Here is a 16,896-nt window from a genome sequence, read left to right as displayed (position 1 = left end):
AAGCTCGTCCTGCCCCTGGCCGTCAAGCAGCCAATGGGCAGCCGTTAGCATGCTCCCAAACAGCCCCTTCCCCTTTAAGAAAGGTTTTTTTTAAAAAAAAAACAGACCCATAGCAACGAATCTAGGTAGATTCGTTGCAACGGAGAGACCCATCCAGCTGCCTAATGTGAGCTGTCGTTTGATTGTATGATTGTTGGCACGCTGCCTCGAGTGATAAAAAAAAAATCCCCCCCCTCTCACGGGCCCGATTTTCGGCTGAATTAATGTGTAAAAAATAAAGGGACTTTATTTCAGCAAACGGGCTTTTATGTGGTTTGTGCTTAGTGACTAAAGGTGAAGGACTGAAGCCAGGGAAGCCTCTAAACAGAAAGAGGCTCGCTGGTGCGTTTATCCCCGCTCGCTCGGAGAAAAAAAAATGGCGATCGCTTCGCCGGAAGTTTGGAGGACAGGCTCAGGAGGAGGGACTTTGAAGAACCCACAACAATGGTAACGCACAGGTCTTTAGCGCTAGTGTTGCAGATTGGTTGCAGGAGTGTATCGCTATCTGGAGGGTGAATCCACTTTTCTGGATTCCCCTAAAAGCGCTACAACGAAGCGCTTTTTGCTGATTGGTTTCAGGAGTGTTGCAGATTGTCTGCGACGTCGTGCGTTAAGGCAAATTAGTAGCGTTTTCAATTAGCAACCATTGTGCTATTTTGAAGCCGTGCGAAATGGCCCTCAGAATTTACTTCCAGAAAAAGTGATCACAAAGGAATCAGTGAGGAGAGAACCCAGAGTGAGTTCAAAAGGTTCAAAAATGTGTGCAGAAATCAGGAAATAAACCCCCTAGAAAAAAACATTTAGAAAAACATAGTTGGTATCCTAATCTAGGATATAACTTGGAAAAAATAGCAGACAGTTGGGGGGCAGAAAATGTATTTTCATTCTTCATTATTTCTACATTTCCAGTTACATCAAGATTGTCACTAGTGTAATTCTGGGGCAGCAGGCTAAAGAGGGGGTGGGCATTAGGCTAGAAAGGCTGAACCATACTCCTCCTCCAATAGGGCTCTGGTGCTGCCCCATTCTATGCTAGCACAGAAATGCCAGTGTACCGGTTATTTATTTATTTGTTTGTTTATTTATTTATTTATCTATCCCAGGATTGCTTTGGCTGCCAGGCAAGAGATGTTCAGAGGTGATTTGCCACAACCCTTATATTTCTTGGAGGTCACCCTTTCAAGTGCTTGCCAGAGATGACCCTGCTTAGTTTCTGAGACCTGATGGAATACGGCTTGCCAGGGCTATCCAGGTCAAGTGCTGTACTGGTGCATCCCAGTGTTGTGTCATCAAAGAGCTTAGTCAGTATTCTAAACTATTCAGAGAGCAATCTTGACCCAGTTGACTCAGAATCCTCAGATCCATTCAATAGGGCTTATTCCCAGGAAGTGTTAAACCAATGCACATTTCTTCTGATCAAATGCCTGAAAATATGGCAATGAAAACATTCTTAAAGAATAATGTATATTAAAGAAATTACAAAATCTTCACAATTACTGAATCTTTATTAGTACAAGGAAGATATGTAAGATGCAAAGTTTTGAAAACCCTTCTCACAAAGTTATCTGCAAATTTAAAACAAACTGTGTTTAACTAAGAAAAAAAATTTCTTTGAATCAAATCGTCAGTATAAATTCTTATTTAATATAAATTAAGCCACCTAAAAGAGATGTTTTGTTTTCTGAATATGCTATGACACTATACCTTCCTGTCCTGATATTTGTCATCTGGTCTGGATGTGAACATTTCCTCGTTTGCAAGCACATAATTGCATTTCTCACATATCAACATGTCATCATATTAATTTATTATATCATCACTGTAAAGTAACCCCCAATTTAGCTATGTTATTTCAGACTGAATGAAAATTCTTTTATACTTTAACTGTCTCTTTATCCCCTGCCCTGGCCGAGTGTGGTGTCCTACCTCTGAAATTCACACTGGAGAGGCACACAGTTAACAATCCATCATCTCCTAAATTGTCATAGCATGGATACTTTCTGAAGATCAAATCACTGAGGGCTATTTGATGTAGCTGCTGGCAAACTGAAATGAAATTAAACTCTGCAAGGGATTCAGGTTTCTTGTGTGGCTCTCATTCATATCAGTAAGGCTTTGGGAGAAGAATTTCTCATTGAATTGCCATCGCTGGGCATGGAGTCAATATTTGACAGTATTCAAACGAAGCTTATTATTCCCTGTCTCTGTCAGATGTTTGAACCACATCTCTATACATGAAGGCAATAAATTGTTAACATATTTATTGGCAGCCAAATGTATATTGAACACAGCTTGAAAAACCATAACATATACCACCACTCTAACATTATATAACATTCTATGATTCTAATAAAAGCAACCATTTCAATGTATCTTATCAGGAATAATGATTTCACTATTTTCATTACAGTCATTTCTAATGTATATAGGCAGCCTTTCCATATTTCATTTAGTTGGCTCTAGCCTAGGGCCAAGAAGGCACATATTTATGTTATTTTAATCATTCCCTTCCTTATTCACTTTGTACATAATTCTGAGGTGTCAGTGCCTTTACAGAAACTAGTTTATGGGTGCACAAAGGACTATACACATGAGGTTACTAGCAGTAATTAATTTCTAAAATGAAAAGTGTTGAGATTCAAGTTTCCATAACACCCATGCCTTCAGACCAGGAAGCACAGTTTTCCTAATTCCAGATTGGTAGAGGCTGGTTGTGGTTACTCGGTGGTAAGAGAAAGGGAACTATTGAATAAGTTCTTGATAATTACTATATGCTTTATGTAGAGTCTCTCAATTATATGTATCCTGCTGCTTATAGAAGGAACCTAATGGTTAATAGAGATATACAATTCAGATTTTAAAATATTCAGAGTTTAACAAATAATGTAATACTTCCAGATCCAAATTACATAATAGAATATTTGGAGTCCCATTAATTCATATTAACAGAACCCAGGGAAATAAAAATGAAACATATGAAATCACACCTCTTCCTATGAAGACAAAGTCCACCTTTCTCACTGGGACTCAAGGCAGATTAGAGAGTCAATACAATCAACAAGATGAGATATTCAATAAACAATGAAACAGCCAGAAATCTAAAAAACAACTAAAGCAAAGCATAAGAGTTAGCAACACATTAAATGATGCAAAATGACACAGTAGTATTCAATTTACAGTAAATCATACACATTAGTGTAGACCACAGTCCCTAATAATTTGTCCAAGGAAATTTGTGAATCATTTTGTAAAATGTTACCTTTTTGCTTGTGTAGAAAAGGACTCAGTTTTGCATAGTTTGCAGAAAGCCTTGGGAGAGGGAGTCTTCCTGACCTCAGCCAGGCCATTCCATAACGCGGAGGCCGCAATGGAGAAAGGACATGTACAGGCAGTAGTTGATTTTCACTATTTGTAGGTGGGCACCTCCAGAAGGGCTGCACAGACAACTAAGATGTCACGGTGAAGCCAAGCTGCAGCATTCTGGAGTTCCTGAACTGATTTTTAGGGAAGACCAATCTACAGTGCATTATACTAGTCTAATCTGTATATCACTGTAGCATGGACCTTGGTGGACAGATCAGCCATATCCAGGTAAGGAGCCTTTTCCAAGCTGGGCTGATTAGGATGAAAGCCTTTTGTGCTACTGTATTAACTTGCTTCTGTAGGGGAGGGTAGTATATAAATATAATAAATAAAAAATGTTGGGGCAACTGTAAACCCAAGGTTCTTACCTGATTCACCAAGAGTCATCTGAAACCCATCAAATGTGGGGAACATAATGTCCTTCAAAACCTCCACCTTTCCAATTAGCATTACTTCTGTCTTTCCAGGGGTTAGTTTCACTTAGCGACCTTACCACAGCAGCCAGGCAGTAATTTAGGAATTCTATTGCATTACTAGGATATTTGGATATCTATAGCTGTGTATTATCTGTATATTGATGACAGCCAGCCCCCAAGCATTAAATAATTTAGGTTCTGATAATGCCAAAGTCAGTGCAGAATAAGAAGGCTTTTGCCAGCAAAGGTTGACCCATCCACTTCTATTTATATTTTTCTTTTCTTTTTTTGCTTTTCTGTAAAATTTGTAATCTTTTGGCTAATTTTTAAAGATGGACCTTGGAATCATAATTTATTTTAGAAGGCTGGCAGAGTCCCAGCTGTATCTGACTTCACCAGTAAGAGAATCTTTGAAAATGTATGGGCCCCAAAGAACGCCATGACAGTGATACACTAATGAACTGTGCCTAATTCAACTAGTTATTTCAAGAAAACTTCAACCTAAAACAGAGTGGAAATATTTGAAGCAGATGAAATAGCCTGTATTCTTACTTTCCAGATAAAAATTCTCACTGCACACATTTTTATCTTCTTTTTGGATTTCCTCTGTGGGCTAACAATCATTTGCTCTTCATCCCCTCAGTTTCCTGGCTCTGGTGTGATGGCTAATATTATCTACCAGAGTACTCTCTTGATAATTTCTAACATATAAAAATAACAAGAAGACTCTGGACTTTGGAGAGTCTTTAAAGCATTATGTGGATTACAGCCTGTATATCCTATTGTACCGAATAAAAGACAAATTGTTTAAATCTGGAAATGTCCATCATTTAATGGTGTTAAAATAGGCTTTGAGCTCCTGTAATTACAGAAATAAATTTTCAAGTGTGGTGAAAAATCCTAGAGCAGGAGTGACCGAACTGTGGCTCTCCAAACTTCCATGAATTACAATTACCATGAGCCCCTGTCATGGAGTGCCAGTTTGTGCCACCCCTGTCCTAGAAGTTTTAAAGAAAAATAATTAATAAGAAACTTTTAAAAACTTAAATTCTCCTGCCAAGTCCACCATGATCGCACAACTCAAATTTGACCATCCAGGCACATGATTAACAATAGTTAGAGGTATGTTCATGTTAATACAGGGATTGCCCCTCAGAATGTTGTACAATAAATGGAATATCAGAAATACTTGCTTGAAATTCACTAGATTCATTTTAACATACCCAATTTATGTTACATACCAGCTATGTAATAAAATCCATAATAACTGTATGATAAATTATTGTTTCTCAGTACTAATGATTAGTATTATTCTGGAATTGTGTTGGATCATCATATGGCCCACAGTCAGTTCCTAGGAAGAACTTACCTAGCTCAAGTGCCACTAGTGAGTTATCTCTTCTCTGTAACAAATGAAGATAAAGAGGATGAAGAAGAGTTGTTTTTTATATCCCACTTTTCACTACCCTAAGGAGTCTCAAAGTGGCTTATAATCTCCATCTTTTCCTCTCACCACAACAGACATCCTGGGAGGTAGGTGGGGCTGAGAGAACTCTGACAGGGATGCAATATGAAAACAGCTCTAACAGGGCTGTGATGAGCCCAAATCACCCAGCTGGCTGTGTGTGGAGAACCCAGCTCACCAGATTTGAAGCCACCACTCTATACTACTATACCAAGCTGACTGAGGGTAGATACCACTTTTGGTATCAGTTAGGCCTCCATCTTCCAGTCCATTTTCTGGACACAAGTTGAAACACATAGAATTCATTTCCTTCTGCCTTCTTTCTAGATAATTTTCATTCATATTCACATCAGTTATCTGGATAAGTCTCCAGTGTTCTGTATCAACTTTGTTGGCAGTGAGCACATAAATATTTAGAGTCTAGAAACTGAAGCTACAGGAGAAAAGCTGGCAGGCAAGGTAGTCTGGGTTATGTTCTAGAGTGAATATTCCTCAAATGATGAACAGGCCAGACCTATTGGGCCTCACCATTACCATGCATAAACTGACAGCCCAGCCTTAAACTCACTCCAGGGGAAAACCAAAGTGTTTCCAGTAACTGTATGTCATTTATTATCTTCTCTTTGAGTGACCTCTGCTACGTTTCAAAGAAACCCCAGGTTCACTATAACATATTTTGAAAACCATTCATTCAGGAGGAAAATTCTACTGGATTTCTCATAGCTATCCAGTTTCATGAGAATAAGAAGGAAAGTTCCAGCTGTCCCTCTATTTAGAAACTGAATGTATTTGCATCTAAGTTTTATTGCATGGAAAGAACACCTTAGGTTTTACATAATGAACGCATTAATTTCTGAAAGTTGCATCCAGAAAAGTATATATCCCATTGTATTCACCTTTAAAACATTTGATTAATTCCATCTTGCAAACTATGGAACTGATCTTCTCAGAGCTGAATCCATTGGTTTTACTGGATGAGCGCATCCTTAATTCCCTGCCATTCCAATCAATGAGACTTGCTGTTTACTTTTGATAGAATCATAACCATATGTATACATATAAAAGTAGCTTGCAGAGTAACAGCTGCAAAAAGAATGCCTAGGCAATGAAACAATAAAAGATGTATCTTCTTCCTAAATACTTAGACCATGACGCGTTGTGTTTTGAGATGCTGCATGTATTACTAGTGTATGGTGGAAATTTCTATCATTATGGGCAGGAAGGGTACTGCTAGTAAATGATGGCCTAGAATTAAACCAAGCCATTTAAATGTTGTGAAACTCAACAGACCAAACAGAAGAGAAAAGTAGAGGGTTATATGGAGAAGAAAATAAGCATGAAGATTAATAACTTTGAAACAGTCACATCTAATGAAATGACAAAAAACATGCCGTTTGCATATGCTGTGGATGTCAGTTTCAATATTCTACTTAGAGTAGAATCTAATTTTCATTCCGTGTTTATGAATTCACGTGCTATTTGGTTTCCTGTATGGTTCGTAAACATTGCCAGAATGAATGCTGTAAGAAGTCTTGAAGATTGTCAAGGCCCTGGCCCAGGCATACGTAAAAGTGTGTGTTGGGGGATGGGGAATATAAGTTTGGCATTTTCATTTCCTAGGATACCAAAATACTTTTGGCTCATATAGTTTCCAGGCTGGGAGAGTTTACCACAGAAGATCAACATGCAAACAGAGAACTGAAGTCATATTTCTGGAGACCTGGGCTTTGATCCACCTAAAAGAAAAAGGTAATGACTTTAGCAGTTTTAAATCAAATACCGTTGGAAAGATGTATACAAACTATTTCCGTCTAGAAATATTTTCTTGTTGGCTAAACTTCTTTACTTTTTATTGAAAAGAGAGGAATGCAGACTGCTCATTTGTACAAAAAAGGGCAGCTTACAAAATCAGTAAATCTGAATCCTGAGATTCCCAATAAAATGTGGTATGTCAAATTAGAAAAGGTCTTGTTTTGAAATACCTAGTATAAATGAAATATCTAGTATAAGCAAGGATGATCTGGCCCCCGTTATAGCAGCAGTAGCAAAGACCAATTGGCACCCTCTTTCTCCCCCCACCCCGGATGGGGTATTGAGGGGTAGTTTAGTTAAGTCTTTTTTTGCTGCCTCTTTTTATTGGGGCTTTTATCTGCTGTAACTTACCTCGAGCCTCCAGCGAGAGGAGAGTAACAAATTTAAATAATAACAATAATAATAACAATAATATTATTATAGAATCTTCCTTGATTGCAGGCAATCTAATATTAAACCCAGATATATGATTCAAACTATGCTAAGGCAGATGAATGAACTCTGCAGAGAAGAGATAATGGCGCCATTTACATTTTATCATGAGGCAGCTCAGAGCAGTATTTGTCTGAAGCTAGGAGGGGCCAGAAAGGCAAAATTTTAGGTTCAGGAAGACAACATCAAACAATCATCAGATAGGCAAGCAATGCTTGAAGTCTCCAGTTCAGCTCACAGAAATGGTGTAAAGTAGCAATCCCCAACCTGTGGGCCGTGGACCATATGTGGTCCTTCGACTAATTGGAAGTGGACCCCGAAGGACGCCTTCTCCCCCCCATCCCTTTACAACACACTTTGGGTGTCATTGTCTTCCATCACTCCCAGATGGGACTATCTCATTGCAGAGAAACAGTCTCAGGGTTCCCATTGATTTGTCATTGTCATGAGTTAAAATTTCCATGAAAATAAAATGTTCCTTATGTTCATTGTTGTGGCGTGTCTGTATCTTATTTTGAAGGGATGTTTAAACATTTCCATAGCGATCAGAGAGCGTTAGGGCAGTGGTTGAGAGTAGAGGAGTAAACTACCCCCCCCCCCACCGGGCTTCAGAAAAAGGCGTTGAGTGGTCCCCAGAGTTGAGTGGTCCCCGGTGATAAAAAGGTTGGGGACCACTGGTGTAAAGGAATCAGGGACCATGAACATAAGCAAAGGCAGGAGATGTGTCTCTTATTGAAATTCTCAGCAATGTGCTTTATGTCATCACACATCATGTAAAATCTTGGCTGTAGTCAAATTTACAGTTTTGGGCAGTACTTTGTTGCTGCATCATCATTTCAAAAATTCAGGAGTAAGATATTAACATTATATTATTAACATTAACAAAGACTGCAGAAATGGAGAAGTAATTAGGTTACTTGCAAAGTTATTCAATAGATGGAAGAGTGATGCTGTCTAGTAATTAACTGGTTTCTTCCACTAGTTTCTGTTTTTCTTGTTCCTTTTCTTTTAGCACCTGTTGGATCTGCTGCAGACCAGGGGAGAGGGCTGTACTGTACCTATGTAGTTTACATTTTGCTGTGTCTGAAATTAAAGTAGTTTTACATCTCGAAAGAATCAGCAGCCTGGACTCATTCTTCTTTGCAGAACTGTAACATCTATCAAGCTAAACTGATTATTTGATTGGTTCTAAATGCACCTGTCTAAATTTTGCACTAAGTCTTCCTGATTATGATGTGTAACAAAATAGTTCCTACCGAAGCAATGAAGTGAAAAAACAACAGTAACAAAGACACAGAATGAAGATACTAGCTGCAAAAGAAAGAAGGGATGCAAGTGGAGAAAAGCACTTAAAATTAGAATTTACTCACATTTTCCACCAGTAACTTTGATACATGTTGAGCATATTTCACACATGGTGGTGGCTTTTGCCAGTCAAGAATGTTTCCATTATTGGAGTCATGTCTACTATCCATCACAGATTTCCTGGACCAAGTTTAGTTTTCACATTGTTCTACAGGATGGTATGAAACCAAACATTATGGTTAATTAAAGAAACACTTCTGCAACAACGAGCCATTGTCCTCTAATTATCTTTGTTTGGCCTCTGATCAGACAGACTGAGGTCATAGCATGTGGACTAAAAATGAGTCTAACCTCTAGAAAAGACAAGGGATAAGAAACAGCATTGGAGGTTCTGCAAACATTTCTTGGTCGAACAATAAGGTTCAAGTGGTCCATCCACTTCCTCGTCAGAGTCAATTCTACTGTCCATGCGGCATGGAACCTTTCTTGAAAGTCTAACAAGTTATATAACTTCACTAACACATTCCTGGCAATTTCTGTTTTGACAACTTCAACCAGATTCTAACCAGTGGCCTTCTAGAGCATTCCTGTGGCTTTCAGTCAATTACAGTATTTGGTGAAGAATGTGTGTTTTGTGTTAACTTGTATCTTCATTTCTGCACTATTAAAACAGCACCGCAGGAAGCTAAACGGCTGTACATAGTAATAGGCATTTAATTATCTTCACATTTAAATTGTATGCACATGATGCCATTTTGTCAAAGGCTTTTCTGCATCCATTTTTTAAAAGTTTCCCCCCTGCTGTTATACCCTGTCAAGCTAGCATTATGCAAAGGGCAAGATCACTTTGTGAGTCATGTGATCTTCTGGAATCCCCCCCAGTAGTTGTATTTGCCAAATTCCTGTTAAAACCCTAGCCAGCACCTACCTTTTCTGATTAAATTTTTTTAAGAAAAAGAGGGGGGAAAGATGGAGAAATGCAGGTCGATGTGAAGATACCTGATCTGAAATTTTTGAGGGTAGCCAATGAATCTGATACCTGTGAGAAGCAGGTTGCGTTAGCATTATTTGTAGGTGGCTTTTGCAGTATCAGCACATCTCTAATATTACTGGAGATTTTTGTGAGGGGGGGAAAGCACATTAACAAGACCTGTGTTAGACAAAAGAAACAGTACACAATAGATCAGTCAAGCTAATCCTCTGTTCTGCTCTTCTTATATCCTGAAGGTAATTAATATCGCTTTGCATTGCTGAAGCACTTTGCTATTTGTAGCCCCAAAGAGACAAAAATCTTCTTTTGTTTCTCCTGTTATAGAAACCCCTGTTCATGAAACGATAACACTGAAGCAAAGATTTAGATTTCATTATAAACTCATGTTGAGGCCTTAACACTAAATACGGCTGAGTAGTATTCAAAGGGAAATAGGAAATACAATCATGTGGATTGTTGTTCTAAGCAGCATTGTTAGCTCTAGCTTGGGAAGTTCCTGGAGATTTGGGGCCAGTGCCTGGGATGGTGAAATTTGGGCTTTGTGACAGTGTGATATGACTCTAGGATTTCTGTTTCTCCTGGGTGGGTGATGCATTCACAGTTTTTAATTGTCGTCAGATCACTGATGTGGTTAAATCATCCTTTTTTAAAACACATGTGTTCTGGGGGCTTTGCCTACCATAGTAGATCAAAGATGAATTCTGCACTTGAGAGAGATTTCCTCAAGTGGGAGAGTACTTTATCCATTGTTCTCACTCATTGGTAGGCTGTGGTCAGCAGCAATGTCTCCTAACCAACAGATGCTGCTAGAAGACCCTCATGGGAATCGCAGTTCATGGGCTTTCCGTTCAGCCAATGGTGTAAGATACACTCCTCCCTCCCTGTCTGGCCTCAGGACAGTGGTGGCCCGGAAAGAGCCGCCCGAACAGGCGGCAGCAGAGCCAGCTGGGAAGCCCCGCCCTAGAGCCCAGGCACCTGCACTGGGGCCCCCTGAGTCCAGGTGCCTGCGTGGGGGCCTCCTGAGCCTGGGCTGCCTGCTGGCCAAAATCTTTTTAAAAAATTAAAAAATTGTTGAACACCACAGGACAATTATAAAACGCCGCAGGACGCAGGGCAAATGCCCTAAATGCGGGACTGTCCCGCCAAAGGCCACCTTAGTTTAAGATAGCTCAGGAGAATAGACAGAAAATACAGTAACAGTTATGCATGCCATAGACAGGGTCCCTGGAAGCAGCTTACATGAAAGAATCGTGGCATAGCAAGTTTACAATACTGCAAGGAAACAATGCAGAAGGGCTATGAAGGGTAACTGCAGTGCATAATTAAAAATACTTTGATGGCTTTTCCATGGTGAAACCACCTCCACATGCAGAATCAAAAACTGAAATATTTTTTGCAAACTTTTTTGTGAGTTTTCCTATTGTGCATAGCTGACTCTGAATTCCATGGTTTGCATCCCAGGGCTTGCATTCAGGGCTTCTAACAGGGGAGTTCAAGGAAGAGTAGGAGGCAACCCTTGTTTTTTTCTGAAAAATGACATATGAGCTTCCTGTCGGCAAGGAAGAATTGTACAGCAGTTTCCTTCCTGCTATAGACTTTTGCACTGTATTTCAAACACCTCTAAACAACCAAACCAGTTATGAAGGTAGAAAGACAGGGGAGTAGCGGCTGTGGTGGTGGACATCACTGTGTTGATAGACTGATAGATAATGCTAGGGAGGAGTCAGCAGTTGTGGTGCATATTGTCACCAATGGCATTAGAAAATGGGTTCATGTGGTCCTAGAGAAAAATGTGAGTTTGTAGATTGAAAGTTAAAGGGCAGGACCTAAAGATAGGATTCTCAGAACTGTTAACAGTTCCGTACACTAGGTCACTAAGATGACCAAAGATTAGGCGTCTTGACACAATAAATAATTAAGAAAGTCATTGTCACCAAGGTTAGTGATGGCCCCCTAACTTAGAGAGCTTTACAAGAAGACTTAGACCATTTTCACATGAGGAATCTGCCCCTGGGCAGCCTTCGAATGTTGGTGGCTTTTCAAGCCCCATCCACATGATGACACCTGCATTCTGAGGCTGTCAAGAAGCTGGTTCAAGTTTTGGCTATTCTCAACTCGCTATGAGGGAAATCGCCAAAACTGGATTTACCCCCCTCAATTGCGCATCCCATTGGTGATCAACTAGGGGCAAACCCATATGGAGGGGGAAAGGTGTGCTCTGCAGCATTGGTCTGCCCTTACACTCACCCTCTGCTCTTCATTTCCTGCTCTGAGTAATTTTTCTTTAAATGGTGTGGTCTGCATTGCAGTGGACTGCAAACCAACATTGTCAAAGATAAAATAAAATCTTCTTTAAAGTGTCCACGGTCATTTTGGAATCAGCCAGGCCAAACACAGCCCCATTTCTGTTTTCTGGAGGTGGGGAATGAGTTCGAACAGAGGAGGGCAGATGATCAAGCATCTTCTCCCGAACATACATGAATCTGAGCACTATCTTTAAGTCAACCATTTACACAAAATGATATTTTGGGCTCCTGGAACCATGTTCAGCATCCCAGAAACCCACCCAGGCATGAATAAAGTACAAAAGAACAAATTCCAAAAGGGGAGAATGCTGTATCATTCTGGCATTTCTCCATACCCTTGGACTCTGTGTCTCTAGCTAGCAACCTCTCCTTGACTGATGTGGAATAGGTCTGTCCCTTCCTCCATTGGCCTAATTAAAGCTCACATGGGGGCTGGGTAATCTTCATTGCCTTCTCTTCAGGGACAGGCCTATGGTGATTGAAAGGAATCTGGGCAACTGGCCTCCTTAGCTGGGACTTCTTTTCTCCTGTCCTGACCTCCCCTGAGGTTTGAAGAAGCTGTTGTGCCTCAGCCATGTCTGAGCAAAGCTGTATCCTGTTGGAGGTATCCTCTGAGAGTCAGCTTGGTATAGTGGGTTAAGAGCAGCAGTATCTAATCTGAAGAATTGGGTTTAATTCCCCACTCCTCTACATTCAGCCAGCTGGGTGACCCTGGGCTAGTCACAGTTCTCTCAGAGCTCTCTCAGCCTCATCTACCTCACAGGTTGGAAAAGGCAATGTTTGGTGTACAAAGAAGACCACCCAGCAGGGGGCAGCAAGAACACAATTAAATAGCATTCTGTCTGTCTCCAGACTGCTATTCTCAGGGCAATGTCTCCTTTCTTCTCAGAAGTGCCACTCACTCTTAGCCTCAATCTCAGCTAGAGAGGTATTTAGGAGCCTATTTCTGTCAAGTATATTAATTCCTAAATTAACATTTATCTACTCTCTAATCAGATTGTGCACTGTTGCTCTGTAATTTACTCTGCCAACATGGAGCAGGTGAATGCAGGTTGGGGCTGCCACTCTAGCAGATCATTTATTTTCCTTCATCATTTCCTTCCAAAGTTGAGGGAACAAGGAAGAGGGATAGAAGGAATGCTTCTGAGCTCCCCATTGCAAAAGGGAGTTGAGAAAGAGATTGTTTTTCTAGCTCTCCTTATAATGTGATGAACATTGACACTAGGATCTCCATAACTGTGATGAGCCATTGGCCAATGGGACACTGAAAGAAGTGACAGTGAAAATTAATATACATTTTTGCCATATTGGAAAGTATTTGAAGATACACCACTGAGGAAGACAATTGAAAGCAAGTGTATGTTGTCTGGAACCTCACTTTCTACAATAAAACAGAGCAAGAAAATGTCAAAGACATTGATTTTTATTTAACAGCCAATTTCAGTCCTTTCTTCATTTTTTCAACCAATTTAGACTGACACGATTTTATTTTTGGACTTATCACCTGGAGGCTGGCAACCCAGTTGGTTCAAGGAAGCCCCAGTAAGCCCACAGAGCTGTGTAACATTGTACTGAGTAATATTACTTGCATAGCATAGCTGGCTGCTGGCTCTACACCAACAGGTTGCCTCATACCACAACTATACAAATAAAGTCATAGCTTTTACTCAGTCGAAGTGCACAGGATTAGGCCATTCATCCCTGCCCCTACCACAGTAAAAATATGTAATGAATGCCCCTTGGCAGCTAAATAGTGTCACACTTAATACATGTTGCCACTTTGTTTTCACTATAATAAAAGTCATGGAAACCTGTTTACAGGCCACAAGATGACAAAAAAGAAAGTTGAAGTCCATACCAAGTTCACTATCTTTAAACCATTCCTGCGGAGCGGTATAAATAAAAGAGTAAGGGCTAATGGGGAGGAGAAAAGGGTGGGCTGAGTCCATGATAAAAACTCGGAGGGGCCAATCAGGAGCGGCGAAGCGGCTCTTGATTGGCCCCTCCGAGTGTCACTCCAGGGCCAAGTGGCCAATAGGGAGCCGCACGCAGCGCAGCTCCCCATTGGCTACTTGGCCCGTCGTCGGCTGCGCACACCGGCGAGTCGGCCGTCCTTGCCTCTGTGCGCTCACTCTGGTAAGTTGCCACCCGGCAGAAGATGCTTTGCCAGTGGGAAAGGAGCAGGGCCGCTGCGTCTTCACCTTTCTCAGCCATTTAATTTGTACAGTTGAATGTTTGATCTGAAGAAAGAATTCAAATGACTGTGCAGAGCGAAAGCCAGCAACAAAACATATGTCTAAGTCTTAGGCTCATTTAATGAATGCAACATACTGATATCTTCTTGCTTGTGCTACACACAGTTCAAAACGACAAGAGAAATGAAAACAGATAAAGCAAATATTAAATTCCACAATGCAGTCCATGCCCTGACTGAACTTCTGTTGGATAGGCATCTTCCTACTAAGTGCTCTATCAGAGAATTCTGACATTTTAACAGTATTTTTCAAGTTATGTTTGACCCCATTTAGAACAGCTGATCTCAAATCAGGACACCTAATAGCTGATTGGCCAAACTGTGAGAGGATTTATCTTGACCCTCCTTCTCTGCCAGGCATTGGACTCATCTGGGCTATGTGTTGTGAAGGAAACTGTGACCTCACTAAGTGTCACAGGCCTCAGCCATATACTTCCTTCCCAGTCTAACACAGAGCTCAGAGGGTTTGTGTGCCTCCCCCACCCCTTCTGCCAATGATGGGCTTGGCTGAGCCACACATAGCAAAGAAGATTCCAGCTCAACCATTGCCCTAAGCATCCTTCCCCACTTGCATGGAGTAAGAATTGTCATCATAGAATGTGAATATAGCATGTAAAGTGGGTAAGGAGCCAAATCGGACCATCTAAACTTGTACTACAAATTCTGTCAGGAAGTGCCTGTCCAAGATTACATACCACAGTCTTTCCTGAAATAATTTTCATTTGGAAGAATAAAGATTACCAAATCCCATTCAGGTTGTCAACCCACCATTTTCATGTATTGCTATTTCTCAAGGCCTCTGTAATGTCACAGGGTAAAAGTCTGAGAGTCCCCACTGCTTTCCTTTGACCGGCAAGGATATAACTTGATCTTATGATCTTACATAAGAAGACTTCTGCTCAAACAGGCTAGTGGTCCATTTAGTCCAGCATGTTTTAGACACAGAAGCCAACATGGCGTAGAGCCTCCTAGTGCTAGTATTACAAAGTTTGCTGCCTCCGAGTATAGAGGTTCCCTTTATTCACCATGGCTAGTAGTCAATGAGGAACCTCTCTTCCATGAATCTATCTAATCCCCTTTAAAGCCATCTATTCTTGTGGCCATCACTATGTCTATCTTATCCCAAGTACATATATACACTGCAAAGGCAAGACTATAAGCTTATGCTAACTAACTTAACTAGAGGACCTGATACTGAATGGCCTAATCCAGCAAAATTCCTAGAAAGGGGTTTGGAGAAGAGCCTCAGTTCATTGCGCGAGAACAGGCAGTGCACATTCTTTGCATGTGCAAACTCCCAGACCAATAACACATTCATCCCTTTGCTATGATTCTGTCTACCATTTTAATGCAATTTACTTCCCCTTCATTCACACATTGCAGTTTGTAAGGAGATGATGAGCCTCTGGCATAGCAGTGTATTCAAGAGTTTCACTACCCTGGAAGACACAGCTGCAATGCATGTAGAACAAGCTTGAGAGAAAAAGTTTCAGTTAGTTCCATTTACCTGTCAGAGACCAGACAGACAGCCACCTCCTTGGCTGGCTGAGCTCCCTTTTAAGAGCTCCATTCTGTAATGATGGAGACCCAGAGCCAGTCCCTTGATTCATTGCTGCAAGGGTCCTCCATCTGCCAAACTCACTGGGATAAAGCATTCTGCCCTTGCTAACAGGGAAATCCCCACCTGACTCTGAGGACAAGACCCAGCTGGCCTTGTCAGAGGTGATCAGATTTTGGGGAAATCCCCACTCCTCTCCCCTGACAACAAGTTGCAGCTGGACTCATCTCATGCAATCATAACTACCATTTCCCTTTTCTTGTCAGTTGGGAGGGAGCAGCCTCTTGGGAACAAAGGTGAGGCCAAGTGTCCTTGCTGGCTTTGTTCTCATCCCATCTCCACACGCCATTGAGGACGGCCAGATATGGAGTGGGCCTTCACCCTACTACCTGCAGCCAGGTGTGCCCCCAAATTTCTTGGGTAAGCCCAGGAGAACACAGGCTGAATTCCTTCTCCTAGAGGCTCCACTGCCAGCTCTCCAGTTATTTCTTAAACAGGAGTTGGTAAGCCTTCTTACTAACACACCAGGTTATTAGCTATGGACTGAATTTGCCCTAGCATCAAGAACAAAGATCTGTGCTGCAGAAGCCTTGCTATGAGATTTGGAAAGCGAATGTTATTATTTTCTGTGTACTTGAGCTGGCCAGTAGAACTGTAATGTTTTTAGATTCAAGTGGGTAGCTGTATTGGTCTGAAGCAGCCAAACAAACATAGAGGCCATTGGCCATTGTTGGTCTTAAATGTGCCACTGGACTCTAAATTTGTTCTGTGATATTTTTAAAATCTTTTTAATTTTTTTTTCTAAATAAAAGTTTGTTTTTGCTTCATTGTGTTCTTGCTATAAGTTTCTCAATCCAAACCGAGGGTAAACTTGGCTGTGTTATCAGTGGAGAGGCCTGCTCCAAAGTCCTAGGCTTAGCAGACAGGGGAACAAATCACTCAGACCAAGGCAGGT

General features: G+C 41.0%; 2 long non-coding RNA genes across 2 annotated transcripts in view; one reads left to right on the top strand and one right to left on the bottom strand.

The window, feature by feature from the left end:
* Nucleotides 1-8,925, top strand: part of LOC143828803 (uncharacterized) — a 63,041-nt gene extending 54,116 nt beyond the window's left edge. Inside the window, exons 2-3 of the long non-coding RNA XR_013227886.1 lie at nucleotides 6,932-7,032; nucleotides 8,540-8,925. This is a non-coding gene — a long non-coding RNA (uncharacterized LOC143828803). The remainder of the gene's footprint in view (nucleotides 1-6,931; nucleotides 7,033-8,539) is intronic.
* On the bottom strand, nucleotides 6,317-16,017 carry LOC143828804 (uncharacterized). The gene is made up of 3 exons (XR_013227887.1): nucleotides 15,891-16,017; nucleotides 8,898-9,040; nucleotides 6,317-7,019 (listed from the first exon to the last, which is right to left on the bottom strand). It is a non-coding gene; the product is annotated as an uncharacterized LOC143828804 (long non-coding RNA).
* Between the last annotated feature and the right edge of the window lie 879 nt (nucleotides 16,018-16,896).

The sequence above is a fragment of the Paroedura picta genome, chromosome 2, assembly GCF_049243985.1.
Source record: "Paroedura picta isolate Pp20150507F chromosome 2, Ppicta_v3.0, whole genome shotgun sequence".
Lineage (NCBI taxonomy): Eukaryota > Metazoa > Chordata > Lepidosauria > Squamata > Gekkonidae > Paroedura > Paroedura picta.
Note: the sequence above shows the minus strand (reverse complement) of the source record. Positions and strands in the feature narration are given on the sequence as shown.